This window comes from Arvicola amphibius, chromosome 10 (genome assembly GCF_903992535.2).
Source record: "Arvicola amphibius chromosome 10, mArvAmp1.2, whole genome shotgun sequence".
NCBI classification, from domain to species: Eukaryota; Metazoa; Chordata; class Mammalia; order Rodentia; family Cricetidae; genus Arvicola; species Arvicola amphibius.
In genome coordinates this window covers 84,645,290-84,656,245 of record NC_052056.1, presented here as the reverse complement: position 1 = coordinate 84,656,245, position 10,956 = coordinate 84,645,290, and the positions used below count along the sequence as shown (strand labels likewise).

General features: G+C 41.9%; 1 non-coding gene across 1 annotated transcript; it reads left to right on the top strand.

Moving 5' to 3' along the window:
* The first annotated feature begins 8,549 nt into the window (after positions 1–8,549).
* On the top strand, positions 8,550–8,654 carry LOC119825800. Its single transcript, XR_005287271.1, has one exon. It is a non-coding gene; the product is annotated as a U6 spliceosomal RNA (small nuclear RNA).
* Positions 8,655–10,956: the final 2,302 nt, after the last annotated feature.

The window sequence follows — 10,956 nt, the reverse complement described above, 5'->3', positions numbered from 1 at the left end:
CACATGTATGTACATGCAGGCAAATAAAATAAAACACATACAATAGAAGTTTTAAAAAGATCTTCACTCAAGGTGTGAAGAAAATCTCCTAAATAGAAGCTGCACTTCCCACTGAGCCTCTGAAGGACTAATTCACTGAGTAGAACATTGATAATTAGCAGAGGTTGGAATGTTGACTGTCCAGAGCCTACTGACATTTTTATCTCACCAAATTCTTCATGCACCTCCGAGTCTGACTGAACACCCTGTGACTGACTGACAGGACCTTTCAGAATGTATTAACAAAGCCTAGTGTCCACCAACCAGAAAGCCAAGCTTAGGGCTGAGATGTTCCTACTTTACTGGAGCGAGCCAAACTAAATGTTCACCAATGTATTTGAAAAGCACCTCAGTTTGTGACTTTCCTTGGTTCTGTTCCCTATTAAAAAAAAAAAAAAAAAAAAAAAAAAAAAAAAAAAACCACTTCACCAAACTGTTACTAGATCAGAACACGGAACTTGAGGCAAGCCGAGTCTGTGATCCCAAGTCATAGTTATTCATTTTTTGCTCCAGAATAAACTCTTATTTTTCCCTCTGAGCTAAGAGCTGTGTTTTTGTGTGGACAATGTAGAAAGGCAACTTAGATGTCATTTCTGTGGAAAGGAGCGGGAAAACTATGTAGTCGATTTCAGTGCATGAAAGGTCTGAGGCCAAATACCACCCCTCTGTTACTCCCCGAGTGCATTTTTCTGATGAACAACATGAGTCACTGAGCATGTCAGAACTACCTGTGGACATCCCATGAGTAAATGTTCCATGTCTTTCTCAAAATAATTATTCTTTGCAAATGATTTGCTGCAGCCTGAGCAGGAAGGAGAGCCACATGTCTCCCTGTCTCTTATTAAATCCAGGTAATGTTATTGCTTAAATATTTCTATGCTGAAGATATTCCCTCTGGCTTCCAGGAAATCATCTGAGGAAATGTCTTTGAATGAACCTTGTCAAAAACCTCAATTTGACCATTCCCATCTACCCCTATGTATTCATTCCAATGTGGACTTTAATCAAGTACATGAGACCAATGAAGTAGAGAAAGCTCCTTAGCAGATAGTAGTTTGCATCTATAGAGGTAAAAGCCAGCATTAGTAAGCAGATCCAGAACATGTGTGCACGTCTCCCGGGTATACTGTGGAGGGCAGATTCTTTGCACTCTTCCCAACTGCTGACACTTTACTTTTTCTTTTGTGTGCATGTGGGGGGGGGGTCAAGACATGATTTCTTTGTTTAACAGCTCTTACTGTCCTAGAACTCACTTTGTAGACCAGATTGTCCTTGAACTCACAGAGATCCAACTGCCTCTGCCTCCCGAGTGCTGGAATCCATGGCATGTACCATCATACCTGGTTCAGTTTTTACTTTTAAAATACCTTCTGTTCATGGAGTGGAGAGATGGCTCCATGGTTAAGAACACTCTCAAGGGTCATGGGTTCCATTCCCAGCACTCACAGCCACCTCTAACTTCAGTTACAGGGGATCTGATGCCCTCTTCTGACTTCTGCAGTCACTGCACCCATGAGCACACATGGACATACAGACATACATATGTTTTTGTTGTTGTTGTTGTTGTTTTGGGTTTTTTTTTTTTTGTTGTTTTTTTTTGAGACAGGGTTTCCCTGTAATTTCTAGAGCCTGTCCATACATATGTTTTTTAAAGATCTTAAAAATGTGTTCTCTTAACCTAAAACAAAACACAGTGTACTTTTATCAGAGGAATGGGGTGCTTGGGATATAGGAAGGGTGGATATGGGAGCAGGGAAGCATATATCTTAATTTAAGGAGCTACCCGAGGGTTGTCAAGAGACTTGACCCTAGAGGGTTTCCCGGGTTTCCAGGGAGACGCCCCCAGTTAGTTCCTTGGGCAGCTGAGGAGAGGGAGCCTGAAAAGGCCAGTTCCTATAGCCATACTGATGAATTTCTTGCATATCACCACAGAACCTCCACCTGACGATAGATGAAGAAAATGACAGAGCCCCACACTGGAGCACCAGACTGAGCTCCCAAGGTCCTGATGAGGAGCAGAAGGAGAGAGAACATGAGAAAGAAAGTCAGGACTGTGAGGGAACCTCCAGCTGGCGACAGATGGGGAAGGTGACTGAGCCCCACATTGGAGCACTGGACTGAGCTCCCAAGGTCCTGATGAGGAGCAGAAGGAGCGAGAACATGAGGGAGAAAGTCAGGAATGTGAGGGGTGCGTTCACTCATGGAGACGGTGGGACAGAACTAAAGGGAGATCACCAACTCCAGTTGGAATGGGACTGATGGATCATGCGACCAAACCCGTCTCTCTGAATGTGGCCAACAGCGGGTGCTGACTGAGAAGCAAAGGACAATGGCACTGGGCTCTGATTTTTCTGCATGGACGGGCTCTGTGGGAGCCTTCTCAGCTTGGTCGATCACCTTCCTGGACCTGGGGGGAGTTGGAAGGACCTTGGACTTAGCATAGAGTGGGGAACCCTGATGGCTCCTTGGCCTTGAGAGGGAGGGAGGGGAGGTATGGGTGAGGGAAGGGGAGGGAAGGGGGAGGAGGAGCGGAGGGAGTGGGGAGGAGGAGGGAAGGAGATGGAAATTTTTAAATATAAAAAAAAAAATAAACCATGAGAAAAAAAAATGTGTTCTCTTAACCTAAAACAAAACACAGTGTACTTTTATCAGAAAATGACAAGCACATTTGACATCTGAAGCACATTCCCAGATCTCTTAGAGTCATTATTGATGAAACACCTGACCAAAAGAAATTTTGGGCAGAAAGGGTTTATTTAATATATATTCTGCATCACAATCTGTTGAGAGGAGTTAAAGCAGGAACCAAAGCAGAACAGGAACCTAGAGGCAGGAGCTAATGCAGAGGCCATGGTGGGGGCTGTTTAATGGCCTTCTCCTTACTGCTTATTCAGTCTGTTTTCCTAGAGAACCCAGAACTACCAGACCAGGGGTGTCCCCATCCACAATATGCTGGTATCACCCACATCAATCACTAGTTAAGAAAATGATCCACAGGCTTATCTATAGGCAATCTTTTGGAGGCATTTTCTTAATTGAGGCTCTCTCCTCTCAGATGACTCTAGCTTGTGTCAAGCTGATGTAAAACTAACTAGCACACCAGCCATAGATGTATCTAAAACCTTGGTTCTTATCAGATTCTCATCCCGATGAAACCTTTTGCTTAATCCATCACACACCCAGATCTGTCCAAATAAATATATGTCTGCTCTCAAACTAACTTGTCAAAATATCAAACAAAACAAGCAAACAAAAACATCCCAACACCTGTGTATTCAAGACTATTCAAACCACTCAAACTTCCGTAAAGCGGTTTTATAGAAGCTGAAATGGGATCCTTAACAGTTTTTTTATAAGAAAAAAAGACCTTAAATTAACCATTTAGGTAAGTGTGATAAATCAACAATGTCTTCCTTCTCAGTCCAAAGGTTTTCATCTACTGAAAGAACTCGTTGCTTGTCCCACAGGAGAAAAACATGAAAACTTATTTAAAATATCCTCATTGTCCTTCATAGGTCATGGTTATGCATAACAAGATGACATTTATGCTATTTAACTAGATTGGTTAGTGGCAATTTGGCAGTTAATTATCAGAAAATTGTGTTTGTAACTAATAGCAGCTGTAATTGGATGTCAGGTTTACTAGTGACTCTGGAAAATGGCGTGTCCTGGAAGGGAATGTGTCCAGGATGAGGAGCCTGCATGTCAGGCAATGACCTGGTACAATCAGTTCTATTTTATCCTACAAGACCAGGGCATTTAGCATGACTGATATCATTCACAAAGAACAAGTAGGACATAAGACCTCTCCCCAAGGACAGGTCAGCTTGGTCAGACTGAGCATTCAACCTTGGATTGCAAAGCAGTCATTTTAGCTGGGCATGGGGACTCATGCTTGTAATCCCAGCACCTGAGAGGCATAGGATCAGAAGTTCAAAGTCATAGCTCAGTGCTGGTGTAGGGAACTGAACTCAGGTCCTTTGTAAGAGTAGTGTGTGCTCATAACCACTGAGCAAACTCTCCAACCCTGACTTTTCTTCTTACCTAACTTGTGACTGCCTTCTTGTCCTGTTGAGCTCTGCTTAAGGTTGTGTTTTGCTTCCCTTAAGCCAGATTTATTTCTCTGAACTTAAGCTCTTCTCTTTCCACTGAGACCTCTCTCCCCTCTCAAAAACCATTGTTGTTATGTTGTTCAGGCAACTTGTCTTCTTTTTGTTAAATCTGAGAGCAACATTCTCATGCAGGTTTCCTCTTCTTCTGGAGAAGCCAAATTTTAGGATTTTGAATGATATTAATAGAAACCTAACAATTATAGCTGTATCAGCAGTGCCATGATAAGCAACAGATGTTTATCCTGTTGTTAAGTTGGCACAGCAGTGGGAGATAAAATGCCCATTCCTTAGCATTGCCAATATTGCTAACAAGGCTGCATTGTCAACAGAACTGTCTGCTCAGGTGCCAGTGTAGCAGGTCAGGATTTCTTGCTAACATTGTCTGATTTAGCTCTCTGCTGACCTTGGCCATTGTCACCCTGCTAATAGTATATAGGATGCTGTACTCCTCAACAAACTTTGATCAGCATATTCATCAGCTTGTCTAAGTCCTCCTGGTCCCAACTGTTGCATTGGTCTTCTTTATGGTCTTTATTTCTCATCCCTGGTCCTCCCACTCAATCGGCTCAATCCTGGGCATACAGCCCAGCTGTACAGGAGGCACAGAACCCCCAGAAATCCCTCTGAGGAGTAATCCACAAAAATACCCAACCCTCAAAAGTCCTGAAGCACAATGTGGAAGGACTAGTAGGGAGGCATGTTCCTCTCTTCAAAAAGGACACCAATCAAAGTTCTGCTTATTTCAATTTGTTTAAACTGAATGGATCCCAGGTAGAAGTAGAGGGATCCAAAATCTCTAAGCTTTGTAGATGCACACAATGAGATCTACTGTTCAGAAACTGTTTTCTAATTTTCAGAAATGGAAACAGAGAATCAGAGAGAAATAGAGAAGAGACAGTAGAGGGGAGAGAAGGGAAGGTTGAGGAGGATAGAAACATGGAGAGGGAAAGAGATTGAGGAAGGAGGAGATAGAAGATGGGAGATAAAGACAAAGGCAAGGGAGAGGGAGAGAGAGACAGGGAGATAAATGAGAGTGGAAAGGAGAGGAGAGGAAGAGAGGATGGAGGAGAAAAGTGGCTGTTCCCAGGATGTTACTGGTGCCAGGCAAGTGTTTTCCCACTTGTCCTTCACACTCTTTAACCGCAGCCAGTCCCTCGGACTAAAGTTTTATCGGGATGGACATCACTGATCCATCCATCCAAAGATGATTCAAGTCAGTCACCAGTAACTTTTGGGATCATAGAGGTCTAAATTTTATCAATGAGCTGAACAAAATTTTAAAAAAACCTAAATATTTGTTATTGTTATCCATCTACCCTTCCAATTTAGAGTCATATAAAAACTATCTGAGTGTCGATAACAATAAATCTCATTGCTCTGCAACCTCAAAATGTTCTTAACATTGCTTGAGTTATTATCAATAGTAATTAATGCATACCCCATTCATATGAAGAAAAATATTTCAGTGAGTGAAATCAATTTATTGCATTTCACTGTTAAATTTTCCTTTAGATCTTCTTAAATATTTTGGAAATTTTGTAAGTGCATCTGTGATGTCAATTTGACAGGACCTAAAAATCCCCTGGGAGTCAAATCTCTGGCTGTGCCAAAGAGAGAATTTGTGTTTAGGGTAACTGAGGTGGGAAGATCCACCCTGAATGTGGGCCGCATCATTTCCTAGTCAAGGGTCCTGAATACAAAAGAGAAAGTGAGCTGAGCACCAACACTCTTGTCTCTCTGCTTCCTGACTGTGGATGTCACGTGATCAGCTGCCTCATGATCCTGCCATCATGCCTTTCCCACTGTGACCAATTGGACCCTCAAAGAGTAAGCTAAGATCAACCTTCCTTTCTCTGAGTTACAGAAAGAGTATCTAACAGCATCCAAATCATTCCCAAGTCATCCAATAAGACTGTCTATCACCCTTTGAATGACTGCACATCAGGAAGCCAATGTAGACAAGGCCAATGAATGCTGGCCTGTGCTATTGGGGAAGAAAGGACCATTCTAGTTCCATCCTGCTTGGATGATACAGTGCTCATAAGGTCTCTCTAATGATTAAGTCAATTACCAAAAATGTGAGAAAGTTTTAGAATTGATCATGATTGCAGTGTATTCAGCAATCTGCTGCCTACTTAGAGCGTCTGAAACAGAATTCCCGAGTTGCACTAACTGCCTGTGTTTGTACAAATAGAAAAAATATAATCCTTCTGTCAAGGTCTACCAGTAGATTGTCAGGCACTCTGATAACCATGAGAAAGAACCCATGATAGCTCCTTGAAAAACACCTGAAAAAAAAAAAACCACATTACCTGTACTGTGGCCATGCTCCATTAATGAGTAAGACAGAGTGGATATGAAGTAGTGTAAAACTTCTACAATTGCCAGCTAGGGTACAGTGTCCTGTGCCAATCCTCATCCTGCGACATAAAAAGTGGAGGATGAGATGTTTCCATTTACCAAGGCCTGAAAAGTTTCTGATAATCACTTACTCTGGGAAACATGGTGATATCCCCGAAACTTGTTGTCTTATCTCCAGATTGGAGTCCTAAGAGGGGAGAGAGAGAAGCCAGTCCCAAATACCTATGTAGCTGCTGAGTGAGGGAATTCACTCACCTCAGAGAATCCCTGCCTTTTCAGTCAAGACGGTGCTAAAGGAAAGTTGAGAAGAGTCCTAGCTAAAGCCCCAATCTCCTCAGTAGGAGGATTTAACTAAAACCAGGAAGTTACAACAGATAACGGAAAGGGAGCCACAAGAAAAATCAGAAGCACTTTTTTTTTTCATTACAACGCTAACAAATCCACTTAAACTTCAGAATTGATGTGGATACCAAAATATTTTCCTAATTGGCTGACAAAAGAAGGCAGAGGGTGACAAGGTTTATTAAAGCATTTTGTAATTACGAGATTTTGCCTGCCAACTGAGGAGGGATTTCAAAGCATTTCATAGGCGTGAGATTTCACCTGCCAACCGAGGTATTTCCGAGAAGAACAGCTTACTGTGCTTTCTGTCTTTGATTCAGGTTATAACAATTGTGTACTGTTTTTTTTTTTCTTTCTCACGGTTTATTTTTTTTTTATATTTAAAAATTTCCATCTCCTTCCCTCCTCCTCCCCCTTCCCGCCCCTCCTTTTCCCCCTTCCCTCCCCTTCCCTCCACCCATACCTCCCCTCCCTCCCTCTCAAGACCAAGGAGCCATCAGGGTTCCCCACTCTATGCTAAGTCCAAGGTCCTCCCAACTCCCCCCAGGTCCAGGAAGGTGATCGACCAAGCTGAGAAGGCTCCCACAGAGCCCGTCCATGCAGAAGAATCAGAGCCCAGCGCCAATGTCCTTTGCTTCTCAGTCAGCCCCCGCTGTTGGCCACATTCAGAGAGACGGGTTTGGTCGCATGATCCATCAGTCCCATTCCAACTGGAGTTGGTGATCTCCCTTTAGTTCTGTCCCACCGTCTCCATGAGTGAACGCACCCCTCACGTTCCTGACTTTCTCCCTCATGTTCTCGCTCCTTCTGCTCCTCATCAGGACCTTGGGAGCTCAGTTCCTATAACCATACTGATGAATTTCTTGCATATCACCATAGAACCTCCACCTGACGATAGATGAAGAAAATGACAGAGCCCCACATTGGAACAATTGTGTACTGTTTAAAAGAGACTACCATTAATTTAGTGGTGATAATTTTTTCAAAATCATTGTACATTCGGGTGTTGGATATTAAAGTAGGCAAAGCTAATGAGTTGGTTCAGGGGTTAAGAGCACTTGCTGCTCTACCAGAGGTTCCATGTTTGACTCCAAGCACCCACAAATTGGCTCACAATCATTGGCAACTCCAGTTCTGGGAGATTCAGTGTGCTTTTTTGATATCCACAAGTACCAAGCACACATATGGTGCACTTAAATAGATCCTGTTGTTGCTTTAAAAAAATTCTCTAACAAGCTTCCCAATGGGAAGATGAGCATGGCAACCATCAATTTCAAGCCATGTGTTCTTAGACTGTGCTGTGTCCTCAGGAGCTAATGTCTTTATATGACACAAACTCTTTAGTTTCTCATTCTTTCTCTTCCCACAACAGGATAGATATTGTCCCATGCCTTCCTATGAGCTTCTATCTTAAAAATTCAGATATCCAGCCCTCAGGCAGTGATTGTTTCCATCTCTGTCATTATGCACACATGCTTAAGAATGAACTGACTTAAAATATTCTATATCTGGGACTGATAGCTATTTCTAAAGTCAAAGGAAAAGAAAAGTCACTCATCACTTACCTCTTTATACTATTTGAGGAAACTTTTAATCATCTTTTCCCCTTCTCCCAGTGTGTTTATAATGTATCTCTCTTTAATAATCTTGGTTAAATAATAGCTATTCCATTATACTACCATAAAAGGCAAATTGGTGCTCACAGTCACAGCAAATGTGCCAAAATGGAGAAAATACAGAGGAGAACAGCAAGGCCCCTGTGCAGGGATGACAGGAACTCACAGAGCAGTCTATATTTTCATAACTGGACCAAGTGCTGAGAATAAGTGACCATAAAGTATTCAGCTCCAAATGCAAAAAGCTATCACATTTCCTCCAAGAATCAAGGAGCATCATAGAAAGGGAGAGATAATGCAAGAACCAATGCAAGGGATAATGCATGGAAAAGTGGGGGAGATGAAGGATGTCTTCTAGAAGCCACATGGCTGCTGCATTTATGAAGACACTGTCTCCACGGTCATTGCACAAACCTGTACATGATTAGGTTTAGAAATACTTCACCATGGTTAGAGGAGTGTCCCATAAATCATTTTTGGCAGTTAATAATTGTTGGGGGTAGGGTTTTCTTCACTAGGTATTGACATTTGTCCTTGACTTAGCAAAGAATCTCCCTCCTTTCTTGAGCAAGAATCTCTAATTAAACTCCATGGGTCCCACATAAAGAGAAGACATGAACAAGGGAAGGGAGGAACTGAGAAGAAGAAATCTGGTTTATTAGTAGGAGGGGATGAGAGAGAAAATAAATACAATTCATGGTGCAAATGCATGAAACTGTCAAATAATAAAATCTCCGTTGAAAACTGAATTGATGATGCTGAAAAGAATTTTTGACCAAGTGAGGAGGTGAAAGTCACATACCCAAAGCCTCTGTCCTCCATTCAAGTCACTGGGTTGTCTTGAAGGGCATAGGCTGTCAAATCAGCCTTCATGAATAAACAGCACCAGACACTAAGCTTAGGTGGGCATCTTGCTTCTCTTTGCAGTTTGAAGACTGTTTTATAGAAGGTTCTGGATGTGCTGTGCACCTGTCCCCAAGCAACAGCTCAGCATAACCACTCTCCTCATCTGGACCTTACTCGTGGATTCCTCATTGCAGGTTGTCTTGTCCCGAATCCAAACCTTGGTATTTGAACTCTAAATTCTTTTGTCTTTGATTTCTCTCATATATGTCATCTACTCTTGGTTCATATGTCTATTCTTGGTCAGTAGGGATCATCAATATTTCTGTTGTTTCTCTACTAAGATTAGTTTCTGTTTCTCTTTCATGTAGCAACTGCGGAATACCCACTGATAGTATCTGATTGACTCATAGAGCAAAACCATGGACAGCTCCTAATTGGTTGAATAGTTAGCCAATGTCACTTCCTGTCTTTATATTTCAACCACCTTTGGAACATACTTTTTTTTTTTTAAAAAAAAAAAAAGCTTTTACAGTTCTCTGCTTTCTTGAGGTCATTTTCTTATCACAAAAATCTGGGTCTGGGCTTTTTTTTTTTTTTTTTTTTTTACAATTCAAGGAAACACAAATCATGCCAAAGCCACCATCAAAATGAGTTCTACATCCAAATGTGATGATGGCATCTTGTATGCTCTTGTACATTTTGGCAGCGTTCTCCAAATTTCTGGTTTTGCCACTGTTGCTTTCCCAGGATGAAGAACAACAATGACCCTCATTTCTTCTGAAGTAGATGGTTGGTCATCAACATACTGGCTTAGACAGTTACTGTACCATTTGTGCTGGTGATTGAACCTCCAGCTGTCAGGGAAGAAAGGACCAGAGCTTCAGAGCTTCTGCCCTGTGGTACTGAGCTTGTTACCTGGTGTCTGTTAGCTCCTACCACAGTTCTAAAGTACTTTTTTAGATAGATGACTTAGAAACACATTTCTCCAAAAGCTCATATTACCCAGAAACAAAAGTATCTCAGTGATTTCTAGAACTTTCCCCACATCTCATTTGCTAAATGGATCACGTGGCTACCATTTGACTCTAGGAAAAGGAATAGTCATGACAAGTTCATGTCTGAGGACTGGGGCAGAGTGAGAGGATTTCTTCCATGTCATAAAATGTGTGCTGTCTGCTACAGACATCAGTGGGCAAGTGACAGAAGAGGTTTCGAGGAATATGAGCAAAAGCTCCCATACACCAGTCAGGGTTAGGAAACAGTGCTTAAAGATGTCTCAGAAACTGCTCCATGCTAGATACTCACACCGCTGCTACTCCCTCTCCTCTCCCTTCTGCAGCCAGTCACCAACATGTTAGCATAAGGTCTTGCAAGATATCAGGGTACTGTGTTTCAGTTGGAGTTAGCCATGGATTTTTGCAGGGTTTCTAACTCAACAAAGCTATTTTCAGTCCACTTGCAATTCTAAAGATATCTCTCCAAAATGGTGTGTGTGTACATACATGTATATTTATGTATGTATATATACATGCTTCATATACATGCATATATATGTGCATCTATGTATATATATGTGTATGTACGTATATACGTATATACGTACACACAACATTCGAGACTGTTTCTGGAACCTTCCACCA